This window comes from Chiloscyllium punctatum, chromosome 1 (assembly GCF_047496795.1).
Source record: "Chiloscyllium punctatum isolate Juve2018m chromosome 1, sChiPun1.3, whole genome shotgun sequence".
Classification (NCBI taxonomy): domain Eukaryota; kingdom Metazoa; phylum Chordata; class Chondrichthyes; order Orectolobiformes; family Hemiscylliidae; genus Chiloscyllium; species Chiloscyllium punctatum.
Genome location: NC_092739.1, coordinates 42,129,834 through 42,144,067, shown reverse-complemented (window position 1 = coordinate 42,144,067; position 14,234 = coordinate 42,129,834). Strand labels below are relative to the sequence as shown.

The 14,234-nt window shown below is 44.2% G+C and overlaps 1 protein-coding gene across 3 annotated transcripts in view; it reads right to left on the bottom strand.

Annotated features, from left to right (window-relative positions):
- The window catches only part of LOC140453678 (AF4/FMR2 family member 1-like), a 164,260-nt gene that overhangs the window by 132,603 nt on the left and 17,423 nt on the right, over positions 1-14,234 (bottom strand). Inside the window, exon 2 of one of the 3 annotated variants that reach the window (XM_072548713.1) lies at positions 13,209-13,351. The exons of the other annotated variants lie outside the window; for them this stretch is intronic. The gene's annotated coding sequence lies outside the window, so the exon portion shown is untranslated. The remainder of the gene's footprint in view (positions 1-13,208; positions 13,352-14,234) is intronic. 3 annotated transcript variants of the gene reach the window in all.

Sequence of the window (14,234 nt, the reverse complement as noted above, 5' to 3'; positions counted from 1 at the left end):
TTCCGAAAAGCTTAAAATGTGTACTTGGCTATTCCCTTTCACTCACAGTGGATAATTACTGAAAAGATTGAACATATAAAAAGGTGAAGAATCAATCTCAGGCTTAATTATTCAGGTAAAAAAAACGTTTTAAAAATTGGCACCAAATTTGAATAGACAACTCTATGATATCAATAGGTGCGGATCGGAGATGGATCTGAAATTTGATGATTTATTTGAAACATATTGCAGATGATGAATAGTACCACTCACTTCCACCCCTACCAAATATTGGGTAGTGTAAAACCCTGGCCAGAAGATGTAGCTACAAATACTTGTAATAGGAACTGAGACAAGAGAGAAGCAAACAGTCAGTTTGCTGCAAGTGTGCTGAAGGATGTTAGCTATCTGTATTACCTTATGTTTAAACTTCTAATAGAAAAAGGCAGAGGGATAACAACCCAGTTCATTTACAAATCTAGCATGTGGTAATTATGAAAGCAAATAAAACACTTCCATGTTGGATTTGGTAGCAAAGGTTAAAGTTCTTATCTTTGCTTAAGAAACCAAGCGACTGCTTCAGTTTGTTTCCCAAGATCTGTGGCAGCTAGAAATATTTTGATAAAGCTATCATGTTGGTTGACTGAGCAAAGAGAAAAAAAATCCGAACTTCAATTCCTAGTTTCTGCTGAATTAGCTGTATTCCCCTCCAGGGCAACATGACAGTTGGCTCAGTACTTTTCAGCTGGGACTGAGGGGGGGTGGGGAGGGGGGAAGAAACCAAAATTTTAAAAAAAAAGATAATCAGCTAAGATTCCCTTTCCCGATTGTTAACCAGTGACCCATGCTGGAATGTGTGCTGTCGTTGGATAGCAGACTGGGATAGGTTCAGCTGTGATCATCCCACCTACAGTCAAACTGCCAACCATCGTTCACTGGGAGAGACTGTAAAGAATTGCTGGCAACTGTGTAAGAGCCAGCACTTGAGGGGATACAGCAGCAAGCAGCTTAATAATAAAAATGGAGAGATATGGTACAGATTTAAATAAGACAACCAATCCATGATTTTTAGATGTCTTTTAATCTCATCCTTCCCAAATCATTGCATAAGCACACCTATTGATTTTTTTTGGGTCACTTTCAGCTTTCCTGATATTTCAGAAACGTTAGCATGAACACCGACTCCGTGTTACAAGGCACCAGCTAACATATCTGCTGCGTTTTGACAAAACCACTTCTAAAAACAAAAAAGTGTTTGGTTAACGGTGTTGTTATCACACCATATTTTGTCACATTTATGTCGGCAGGTTTCGGAAATCACTTCACAATCATAACACATTTTAATCTTCACCTCAAAGCAATATGCGCACAAAAAAAAAATAACGGAACAGGGAGATATCCATCTCCATTTGAGTGAGCAGCCATTATTTAGTTTGCAAAGTGTGGTTCAAGCATTATTCCACACAAACTTCAAAATGCAAAATGTCTGTGTTCCTCTCTTCACATCTATCGCTGCAAACCCCCTCACCTCCTCTAAACACCCCAATCCCAACCAAAAAAATATTTTTATGGAATCTTGAATCACAGAGTAGCCTCATGGGCCATCATACGGGCAGGCTCTAGCTCTCCAGAAGTTAAATCCAATTGGTCGCAGTCTCTTGATCTTTCTTCAAGACTCTACAAAGGTTTGCTGTTCAAGGATGCACCCGATTTCCAGGGCTCTTTTGGCACAGCAGTAGTGTCCCTACGTCTGGGCCAGAGACCTGGATTCAACTGGTGCGTCATAGCATCCCTGAACAGACTGCTTAGACTTATCTGCATCCAATTTCCGTACAAAGAAATTACTATTAAATCTACCCCCACTAATCTAAGGAAAGCCAACTCAACTTCTCTGGGCTCTCTGACCTCATTTCAAATTGTGATATTCAAGCTGAAGCGGCATTAGATTTTGTCTCATAACCAGAGTAAATTTAAGGCCTAACTTCTATTTGCATTATTTCTTAGTGTCTGGTCTACTCCCACATCCTCTTTGCCTTCAACCAATTACACTTGAGTCTTAAAATGCACCAGACGGTCGACACATCAATCCCTCACTCCAACAGCATATTTCATCAACTCGCAGCTCTACAAGAGTCTGCATTCCTCAGTAAACTTCAGTGTTCAATTTATTGAGTTAATTGCTAAATCTGGATCACAATGTGCTTTGCCAGTTCACAAGTTTATTTATGATAAGATCAATTTCAAGTCCATCTCCAAATATTTGCAATAATGCTGTCAATCACAATTAATTCAGTTAATGTATTGGGTGCCTGAGATTTAAACTACTAGAATAAAAAGATGAAAGTGTCAGTCAACTAATCTCAGTTTTTAGCTTAGACAGAGCAACAGATTTCAGTACCTCCCAACAAAAAGCAGAGAAAAGCTAACAAAGCTCCATACACCTTGTTACTGTAAAAAGGTGAATATTGGTTGAGGACAGGCTTCAGCGCACAATAATTAAACTTCACAATAATGAAAATTGGCCACAAGATAAAAATTCCGTACGATTGTTGGTAACGGATATCGTGGATGTTTGAGATGTCACTGCTAAAGTTAGAAAAATGTCAATTACATGATCACAGAAAATGTTGCAAATACTCAGCCAGGGAGGCAGCATCTGCAGAGAAAGGGCTAACATTTTGATCATACCTACAGCTCCCATCTTCTCAGACAGTAAAACCTGGTAAGGCTTCTGGAGGAACCATCTGCACCAGCTTCTTTTTTTGAAAAACAATGTCTTTCTCATTACCACCCCCTTTTGCCTGGCTGCAACGGTCCCTCCATCATTCAATCTTGCTTTCTTCAACTTTAATACAGAAGTTTTCCCTTTCTTTCCCTCTCCCCACTTCATCCCAATTCCTATTCCAAAACACTACTTATTCAGAAATTGTAAAACTAGCTACTTTAATCTGACTGAAGGCCTATGACCATGTGCGTTCCACAGGGATCGACACTGGGTCCACTTTTGTTTGTCATTTATGTAAATGACTTAGTGAGGATATGAAAGCATGGTTAGCAATCTTGCAGATAACACCATAATTGATTTGGACCAGACACAATGAAGAAGCTTATCCAAGATTACAAAAGAGATCTTGATCAATTGGGTCAGTAGGCTGAGGAGAGGAAGGTGGATTTAATTGGGATAAATAAGAGCTACTGTATTTTGGTAAAGCAAACAAGGGTAGGACATGCATTCAACCTTTTACATCTTCAGCCCAATGGAAGAGTGTGGAAGACAGCATAACTGGCATGGATGGGGTCTTTGATCATGTTGGTTGCTTTCTCAAGTCAGCAGGAAGTATACATAGAGTCAGACAGATCGAAAGGCTGGTTTGCATGATGAACCAGGCTGGTGTTCATGATTCTGTATGAACATGTCTTTATGATTAATACTGATTAAACTGAACTGTTTTCTCCCCAAAGATGCTGCCTGATTTTAAGGATTAGCAATATTCTTGTTTCATCAGATAAGCTTGCTACCTTACTGCAACTTAAGTTAGAGTCATTAAGTCATTCAATAAGGGGCCTGTTCCTGTGCTGTGATTTTCTTTGTTGCTTTGAGTTGCTGACTGATTGTGCAGTTGGAGCTGAGGGGCTGGGTGTCAATAGTTTAGGAAACTGGTCAATGCAAAAGGTTAAAAAAGGTCGATGCTTGATCATTCAGGGTTTGAGAGGATTGAGGAGTCTTCTGGAGTTGGGTCAAAGATCAACCATGATGTCATTAAAGTGGCAGAACAGTATCAAAAAGGGGACAAAAGGCCTTCTTCTGCACCTATGCTCCAAATGTTGGTCATGTTGACCACTGCAACATGTTTGACATATGAACACAGCCAATACTGCACTGCCTATCTGAAATGCATCCAAACAACGAACCTGACTTTCAACCAGCACGGTGGGTGTACATGCACCAAAGTGGACTCAGTGATTCATCGGACAGCTCATCACCACCACCATCTTCATCCTCTCCAGCACAATTGGAAGTGGTTAATAAACACTGGCTTAGCCAGCAACAACTAGAACTCAAAAGTATTAAAATAATCTCAGGATTTGGCAGCACAGAAGGCTCGAATGCACCGAGTAATGGAAGTCTAACTTCACTGCCCTCTCTCAGCATTGCATTTAATCAGAGGCTGAGAAGTTGTAGATGGCATTGGTCCTTAATTGCTCCTTAATTGTGTAGAATCAATGTCATAAGTTAGCTGTAGCTTGTAAATTAAGCTATGCATTAGCTTTCAATCAACTTAGAACCTGTAGTGTCAGTTGGCAGATTGGCCTGCCATGGTCTTCAGATAGATTTGGTAGCTTATATCAGATCCATGTGGCTCAGGTTTCTACTGATCATCTGAGAAAGCAGATGGAAAAAGAAAAGTCCAGTCTTCACAGAGATGACAACCACTATATTAAAATAGGATAGCCCACAGTGCCTCAATTCTGAGCCTATCAGCAGAAACAGCATGGTGTTGAACCAGAATCCACAACCTCACTGCAGTAGAACCTATGTCATTCTTTCACCAGATGTGTGGAGAACACCTCTGGTTCAAGTGTAGTAAAGCATGTTAGGCACAACAGGCCTGCCAGCTCACCAGCAACAACAATATACTAAACATACAACGCACTCTGTAACTAGGGTTTCTCTGAAAGTACAAACTAAATCCACAACCTTTACCACTTAAAAAGATAAAGATAATGGCATCAAAAGCATGGGAATATTCCACCTAGAAAGTACCCCTTCATGTCATACAACATAATCTTTAGATGTGACCATGTATTGCCTCTCTGCAGTTGTGTCAAAGTCCTGGAACATTCCTCAATAGGGCTACTTTTTGTCATTTACATAAATGATTTGGATGTGAACATAAGAGGTATAGTTAGTAAGTTTGCAGATGACACCAAAATTGGAGGTGTAGTGGACAGCGAAGGTGGTTACCTCAGATTACAACAGGATCTGGACCAGATGGGCCAATGGGCTGAGAAGTGGCAGATGGAGTTTAATTCAGATAAATGCGAGGTGCTGCATTTTGGGAAAGCAAACCTTAGCAGGACTTATACACTTAATGGTAAGGTCCTAGGGAGTGTTGCTGAACAAAGAGACCTTGGAGTGCAGGTTCATAGCTCCTTGAAAGTGGAGTCGCAGGTAGATAGGATAGTGAAGTCGCAGGTAGATAGGATAGTGAAGGTGGTGTTTGGTATGCTTTCCTTTATTGGTCAGAGTATTGAGTACAGGAGTTGGGAGGTCATGTTGCGGCTGTACAGGACATTGGTTAGGCCACTGTTAATATTGCGTGCAATTCTCGTCTCCTTCCTATCGGAAAGATGTTGTGAAACTTGAAAGGGTTCAGAAAAGATCGACAAGGATGTTGCCAAGGTTGGAGGATTTGAGCTACGGGAAGAGGCTGAACAGGCTAGGGGTGTCGGAGGCTGAGGGGTGACCTTAGAGAGGTTTATAAAATCATGAGGGGCACGGATAGGGTAAATAGACAAAGTTTTTTCCCTGGGGTCGGGGAATCCAGAACTAGAAGGCATAGGTTTAGGGTGAGAGGGGAAAGATATAAAAAAGAGACCTAAGGGGCATCTTTTTCACAGAGAGGGTGGTACGTGTATGGAAACAGCTGCCAGAAGAAGTGGTGGAGGCTGGTACAATTGCAACATTTAAGAGGCATTCGGATGGGTATATGAATAGGAAATGTTTGGAGGGATATGGGCCGGGTGCTGGCAGGTGGGGCTAGATTGGGTTGGGGTATCTGGTCGACATGGACGGGTCGGACCAAAGGGTCTGTTTCCATGCTGTACATCTCCATGACTCCAATGCACTTGCATCATGTGGATTCCATCAGTTCCAAGGCAACTCACCACAACTTTCTCTGTCTCCCCCTAACCCCACCTCAGCTCCCTGCCCCCCCCCCCGACCCCCTTTTCTCTGAAGCTCCCCTTGCACCCACCCCAGACCTGAAGGTTTACACCCAAAATGTCAACTTCTCCACCTCCTGATGCTGCCTGGCTTACTGTGTTCCTCCAGCCTCCTGCTGGTCTACCACAACCTTCTCAACAATGCTTGGAGATGAGCAATAAATGCTAGCCCTGCCAGGAATGTATCAGGGGAACTAATTTTAAAGAAAGTATTGTGTTGAAGCATAGCCTTGTACTTTCTCTTCAATGGTCGCATGTCACAAAGCTTTGTAGCTTTCCCCTAGAACATCCTTTGAAAATACAAACTTGTTCCAAAGAGGCAGCTTTGGACTCCAAACATTAAGTTTTTCTCTCTCCATAAATGCTGCTAGATGTGCTGTGTTTCTCCAGGTTTTCCCTTCAAACACAACATATTCTGACCTTAGTGGGCATGTTGGAAAGCAAACGTACTATGAGTAAATAAAGCTGATAAATAAAAATGCTCAAAAATATCAAATAATGAAATCAAACCTATGGTTATTACTTTCTTTGGATTAGTGGTGCTGGAAGAGCACAGTTCAGGCAGCATCCGAGGAGCAGCAAAATCGACGTTTCGGACAAAAGCCCTTCATCAGGAATAAAGGCAGAGAGCTTGAAGCGCGGAGCGATAAGCTAGAGGAGTGTGGGGGTGGGGAGAGAGTAGCATGGAGCACAATAGGTGAGTGGGGGAGGGGATGAAGGTGATAGGTCAAGGAGGAGAGGGTGGAGTGGATAGGTGGAAAAGAAGATAGGCAGGTAGGACAAGTCATGGAGACAGTGCTGAGCTAGAAGGAAGGGACATTAACCGCCTCAACCTGTCTACCCCCCTCCCCCACTCCAACCTCTCGCCCTCACAACACGCAGCCCTCCAATCCCAACCTCACCATCAAGCCAGCAGATAAAGGGGGCGCAGTGGTAGTCTGGCGCACTGACCTCTACACCGCTGAAGCCAAACGCCAACTCGAGGACACCTCTTCCATGACCCCACCCCCCATCACCAAACCATCAGCTCTCAGACCACACAGAACCTCATCACATCAGGAGATCTCCCACCCACAGCTTCCAACCTCATAGTCCGGGAACCCCGCACTGCCCGGTTCTACCTCCTTCCCAAGATCCACAAGCCTGACCACTTTGGCCGACCCATTGTCTCAGCATGCTCCTGCCCCACTGAACTCATCTCTACCTACCTCAACACTGTCCTATCTCCCCTAGTCCAGGAACTCCCCAAATACGTTCGGAGACACCATCCACGCCCTCCACCTCCTCCAAGACTTCAGTTTCCCTGGCCCCCAACACCTCATCTTCACCATGGATATCCAATCCCTCTACACCTCCATCCGCCATGACCAGGGTCTTCAAGCCCTCCGTTTTTTTCCTCTCCTGACGTCCCCAACAGTACCCTTCCACTGACACTCTCATTCGTTTGGCCGAACTGGTCCTCGCCCTTAATTTCTCCTTCGAATCCTCCCACTTCCTCCAGACCAAAAAGGGGTAGCCACGGGTACATGTAAGGGCCCCAGCTATGCCTGTCTCTTTGTTGGCTATGTAGAACAGTTGATCTTCCGTAACTACACCGGCACCACTCCCCACCTCTTCCTCCGCTACATTGATGACTGCATTGGCGCCACCTCTTGCTCCCGCGAGGAGGTTGAGCAATTCATCAACTTCACCAACACATTCCACCCTGACCTTAAATTTACCTGGACCATCTCTGACACCTCCCTCCCCTTCCTGGACCTCTCCATCTCCATTAATGACAACAGACTTGACACTGACATTTTTTACAAACCCACCGACTCCCACAGCTACCTGGATTACACCTCTTCCCATCCTACCTCTTGCAAAAATGCCATCCTATATTCCCAATTCCTCCGCCGTATCTGCTCCCAGGAGGACCAGTTCCACCACAGAACACACCAGATGGCCTCCTTCTTTAGAGACCGCAATTTCCCTTCCCACGTGGTTAAAGATGCCCTCCAACGCATCTCGTCCACATCCCGCACCTCCGCCCTCAGACCCCACCCCTCCAAATGTAACAAGGACAGAACGCCCCTGGTGCTCACCTTCCACCCTACCAACCTTCGCATAAACCAAAATCATCCACTGACATTTCCGCCACCTACAAAAAGACCCCACCACCAGGGATATATTTCCCTCACCACCCCTTTCTGCCTTCCGCAAAGACCGTTCCCTCCGTAACTATCTGGTCAGGTCCACACCCCCCCTACAACCCACCCTCCCATCCTGGCACCTTCCCCTACCACCGCAGGAAGTGTAAAACCAGCACCCACACCTCCTCCCTCACCTCCATCCAAGGCCCTAAAAGGAGCCTTCCACATCCAAAGTTTTACCTGCACATCCATTAATATCATTTATTGTATCCGTTGCTCCCGATGCGGTCTCCTCTACATTGGGGAGACTGGACGCCTCCTAGCAGAGCGCTGTGGGGAACATCTCCAGGACACCCGCACCAATCAACCACACCGCCCCGTGGCCCAACATTTCAACTCCCCCTCCCACTCTGCCGAGGACGTGGAGGTCCTGGGCCTCCTTCACCGCCGCTCCCTCACCACCAGACGCCTGGAGGAAGAACGCCTCATCTTCCGCCTCGGAACACTTCAACCCCAGGGCATCAATGTGGACTTCAACAGTTTCCTCATTTCCCCTTCCCCCACCTCACCCTAGTTCCAAAACTTCCAGCTCAGCACTGTCCCCATGACTTGTCTGGACTTGTCCTACCTGCCTATCTTCTTTTCCACCTATCCACTTCACCTTCCTCCCTGACCTATCACCTTCATCCCTCCCCCACTCACCTACTGTACTCTATGCTACTTTCTCCCCACCCCCACCCTCCTCTAGCTTATCTCTCCACCCTTCAGGCTCACTGCCTTTATTCCTGATGAAGGGCTTTTGCCGCTCCTTGGATGCTGCCTGAACTGCTGTGCTCTTCCAGCACCACTAATCCAGAATCTGGTTTCCAGCATCTGCAGTCATTGTTTTTACCTATGGCTATTACTTTCAAGACTATTTGAGACACTGCAAGAAAAGCAAACCGGTTCATCTGGAGCTCGGTTTAATAGAGCTTTCATTAACCTACTCCAAACAGCCTTTGTAGTGACAAATGCAGAAAGATTTGAGAAACATTTCTGCATCCAATCTGGGGCCCAAAATGGAAACAAAAGCAAAATACTGTGAATGCTGCACATAGAAAAATGCTGCAGGAACTCAGCGGGTTTGCCAGCATCTGGGGAAGAGAGAAACAGAGTTAATATTCAGTCTGATAGGATTCTACTTCTCAACTCTTCTACACACCAAATTATGCTTTGATATGTGCCAGCACAGAGTGCACTCATGTATCAAGTACAAAGTCAACCCTTCGTGGTTAGCACTGCAGCCTCACAGCACCAGGATCCCGGTTCGATTCCAGCCTCGGGTGACTGTCTGTGTGGAGTTTGCACATTCTCCCTGTGTTTGTCTGGGTTTCCTCTAGGTGCTCTGGTTTCCTCCCACAGTCAAAAAAATGTGCAGGTTAGGTGAATTGGCCATGCTAAATGCCCATTATGTGAGGTGCATTAGTCAGAGGGAAATGGGTCTAGGTGGGTTACTCTTCGGAGGGTTGGCGTGGGCCGAAGGGCCTGTTTCCACACTGTAGGCAATCGAATCTAAAGATCTAATCTAAACACTGATGGTTTTTAAATAAAACTGAGTCCGGACTTCAGATGATCCTTTCTTTCCTGTTGACACTCATGGAACTACAGAATGTCCCTCAGATAATGATGTCTGGAGAAGTTTGACAGTCATTAAAATGCAAATAACTTGTCAGCACATATCTTTGAGAAATCATTGAAATGCAAAAGATCCTTCCTGTTTTTAATGGCAGCCTTTCTCCAAATAATTAAGAAACAGGTTTCACAACACTGTTTGCAGACTTTGAGGCTCCAGAGTTGAAATCTAGAGAATGGGTGTGAAGAAATTTGATCACGATGGTATTTGAACAGACAATACTCAAACCCCATTATTTGGTACTGGGAAAAAAAGATGCTCTGGCTACATGACAGAAACGTGGCTTCTGTTAAGGAGACTTTAAACGACACATTTGACAGCAGAGGTGGGAAAAAAACATTTAGGAGCAAATATTTAAGCTGGTGAAGGAACAGCACCAGTAGGCAGAGACATGGCCTTGACTTCTTCATTACAAGAGCCAAGGTAGGATTTCACTGCAGAACTCTGAAATGCACATTGAGTGGGGAGGAACAGGACAGAAAACAAAATCAGGTCCTGCCAACAGCAAATCATGTTTTGCTAAGATTGCTGATCCTTCCTTCAGAGCACCAAAGGTGACAGGCCTATTTCACTTCAAGATATCACACGGAGAAAATCCAACAGCAAATCCAATAACTGCATGTAACAAATCAGACAATTATCAAAAGCACAGGGAAATGGGCAAAAAAGCATGACCAAAGACTCATCACCCAGTTATGAAAAAGAGGTTGGAAAACTCTCTCATGAGCTATTGATACAGCATAAAATAATAACCTCATTTTAAATATGCACCCCCAGATCCAATAATTTACTGAGGACCTGATGCACACAAAAGTTTGATGCTTGCGGTTTCAAAATTTAAGTTGCAGCCAATCAACTTTGCAACAATTTTTTAAAAAGCTCTTTAAAATAAAGCAATTAAACTTCACAGAATAGCTGGTACTTAATGACTTTGCAGACACCAAAAAAAGTGCTATTTCCTCAAATTGAGCATCAGAGGCTGAGGAGTGACCTTATAGAGCTTTATAAGAGGGGCATCGATAAGGTAAACAGACAAGGTCTTTCCGCTGGAGTGGGGGAGACCAGAACTAGAGGGCATAGGTTTAGGGTGAAAGGGGAAAGATATAAAAGATATCTAAGGGGCAACTTTTTCACACAGAGGATGGTACGTGTATGGAATGAGCTGCCAGAGGAAGTGGTGGAGGCTGGTACAATTGCAACATTTAAAAGGCATTTGGATGGGTGTATAAATAGGAAGGGTTGAGGGGGATATGGCCCAAATGCTGGCAAATGGGACTATAAACTAGATTTATATACGATGTGTGGTCACCATGGACGATTGGAAGTGCTGTATATCTATAGGATACTATATGAGTGGCCTTCTAGGATAAGCAGGAAATTATAAATGCACTCGTGGTAGGTTTCGGAATCATCTGTATTCTTCCATGGCATGTGAATATGACTGGCAAGGCCAGGATTTGTTTCCATCTCAAGTTCCCTCTGAAGTGACCTAGCAAGCCACTCTGAGCAATTAAAGAGCTGACCACATGACAGCAGGTCTGGAGCCACATGTGGACCAAAGCAGGGAAGGATGGCAGATCCTTCTCTAAAGGGCACCAGTTGGGTTTCTATGACAACTGGTAGTTTCATGACCTTTCACTATCTTTCAATAGTGGCTCTTATTAAATTTAAATTCCAACCCCAGATAATGTAGCTGGATTTGAACTAATGTTCTCAAACCATTCAGCCTCGGCAGGTAATTATTGTTAAACTGGAGCTCTACCCCATTCAACCAAACAAAAAAACCCCGGTTTGCTGTGACAGTAGGTGGTAAACCTGTAAAACTCATTGCATGTCTTTGTGATAAAGATAGGTTCTTGATTATTAAAAAGGGGAAATCAAGGGTTACAGGGAGATGGCAGGAGAAACACAGCAGCCATGAATCGAATGGTGGAGCAGACTCAATGGTCTGATTGGCCTAACTCCGTTCCTATATCTTAAAGGAGAATTGTGGATTTCCAAATGGAAGATTGACTTTTATCTGCAAGTGTTGAAATCATAATTAAGAATAGCTCTGATATAGGAAGTCACATTGTAAGCATTTACAGAAAGAATGCTATGATAATGGAACATGTCAGGAAACATACACACATGGAAATGCAGTCAGCTTGGCTTGTGAAATGCATGACACACATCCATTACCACCCGACTACTATTTAAACACAAGCAGTCAAGTAAGAAAACTCCGACAACAGAATGACTAATGTTGCTATTATGCATCATTTCCTTTTTTAAAGTTCACTGTGCTACGACAAGGACCAACGTAACTGAATTGTGTTCTGTCAGCATGAGGGGATGTACGTATCTTATGGAGGGCCAAATAAGGCAATAATTAAAATTTTACAAGTAATCAGATCTTTCAAACAACAAAAGATACCACAATTAAAATGTATCCCAGCAGTTTTCTACATGCTGCCGCTTGGAGGAGGTTTTCACCTCCATTAACTTTCTGCTGCTCCCCACCTGAAAAAGGCTTCCTTTTTTACTTGGTGTACAGAATACTTCAGACAGTTATTTATTGATGTACTGTTATTGTGCAAGGTTCAGCTGATTAGCAGTTATACGTTTAGGTCTTTTCTCAGATACTCGCACTGTTCTCCTTCCTCAAGTCACCATGTGACTTTTCATCTCCAGTGATTTCAATATCCATTTTAATTCATCACATTCACCCTTTCCTCAATTCATATTCCTCTTATCCTCCCTTCATCTCTCCCTCCATGGAGACTACTCCTTGACCCTGCCATCCTACCAAACCATAGATAAAATTACTGATTTTTTTTTTGCTCTCCACCCATATTCAGATTCCCCCTTCCAGCTTTATCCCTGGGGCAAGAGTATTTTAAAAAAGTAACCCCATATGCAGTTAAATTCTCAACTCTCTACTACAACAATTCTACAGGTAACTCCACCTTCAATGCCATCATCCCATGAAATGAGAGGAGAGTAATGTATTTAAATGAGAGTAATGTATTTAAATGAGAGTAATGTATTTAAATGAGAGTAATGTATTTAAATGAGAGTAATGTATTTAAATGAGAGTAATGTATTTAAAAGTCCATGAGCTCAGAACATGAAAAAAAACAGGCATAGCCATTCACCAGCAAATCTGGCTGGGCGCACCCCCCCCACCCCACACACACGGTGCTGCTCTCATCTAATCTCAGGACCATCCTCGAATGTAAAGAATCTTATTTTGCGTCTGCCAGTTGTCTTAAACTTCTTTCCACCTCCACCATCCTCGGCTCCAACACGCGCACAAATTTGTGAATTTCGTTGTTCCCAAAACTTAGGTCATTCGATCAGCTCTCTGACATCTCCCTCCCTTTTACTCATTTACCTGGCTGAGCTACTTGTAAAAGGTTTCCCATCCTTTTAACTTCCACGTCCTCTCTCATCTCCTCTCATGCCTTCTCGAATCTCAATTTGTCCACAAGACCTACCTCTTTCCCTCTCGATTCTATTTCCATTAAAACTACAATCGAACTTCTCTTCCTGGCTCAGATCAGCTGACGGTGTTAATGGCTCTCCCCGCTTCAGGTTCTGTATACATTCCCTTCACAATCTGCCAACAACACCTTCTCTGCTGGAGGGGGTGGGGGGGAAGAGGGGAAGACACGAGAAGGAGAGAGACATGAGACACACAAAAAAAAAGCCATTGATCTGTCTGTCGAACTTCGAGAGACGTATTGCTGCTTCCAAATTTCAGGCCACTTTTTCAGGATTTGTTTGAATCAGTTAGTTTTCTTCCATGCCACAGTACCAAGATGGTTCTTAGGCAAGTCACATAACCTGAAATTTCTGACTACATCAACATTCCTGGTCAAGATGGCGGTGGAGATAGCCTAGGGGCTGGGGGCTCATCCGATTTTATTTTTTAATTCTCTTCCCCCTTCTTTCTCAGTCTTCCTGGGGACAGCTTGGACAGCATCAGCAGCAGCAGCGAGGTACATGGTCTGTTGGGAGTCAGTGGAGGGAAGCTGGCTTGGGCACAGTGCCCAACGCAGGGTCTGGCACGTTCAGTGTCACCTGCATTTCAGAGATCAGCCCAGTGCAGACTCCGGGTGGCACTGGAGGCAAAGTGGCTCCGAATAGCACCAACTCTGTCCCAGTGCCTGTGGGGCAACAAAGGGACTAGAACTGCTTCATGCTAGTATTAGTCTCAGCATCGGGGTGGAAGAGCCCGGATTCAGGCCAATGGCTAAACACTTAAGGACAGTCATGTTGAACTTCTTGTTACTTAAAAATGTACTTGTGGAATGTGGGCCCTGCAGGCTGGCCAGCATTCCTTGCCCATTCCTTGTGCCACATAGATCAGACATACGTCACCTATCTGCTGCGGCTTGATCCACAATGCCACTGGAGAGGATTTCCAGGATTTTGACCCAGCAACTGTGAAGGAACAGCGAGGTATTTCCAAGTCAGGACGGTGAGTGGCTTGGAGGGAAACCTGAAGGTGGTGGCGTTCC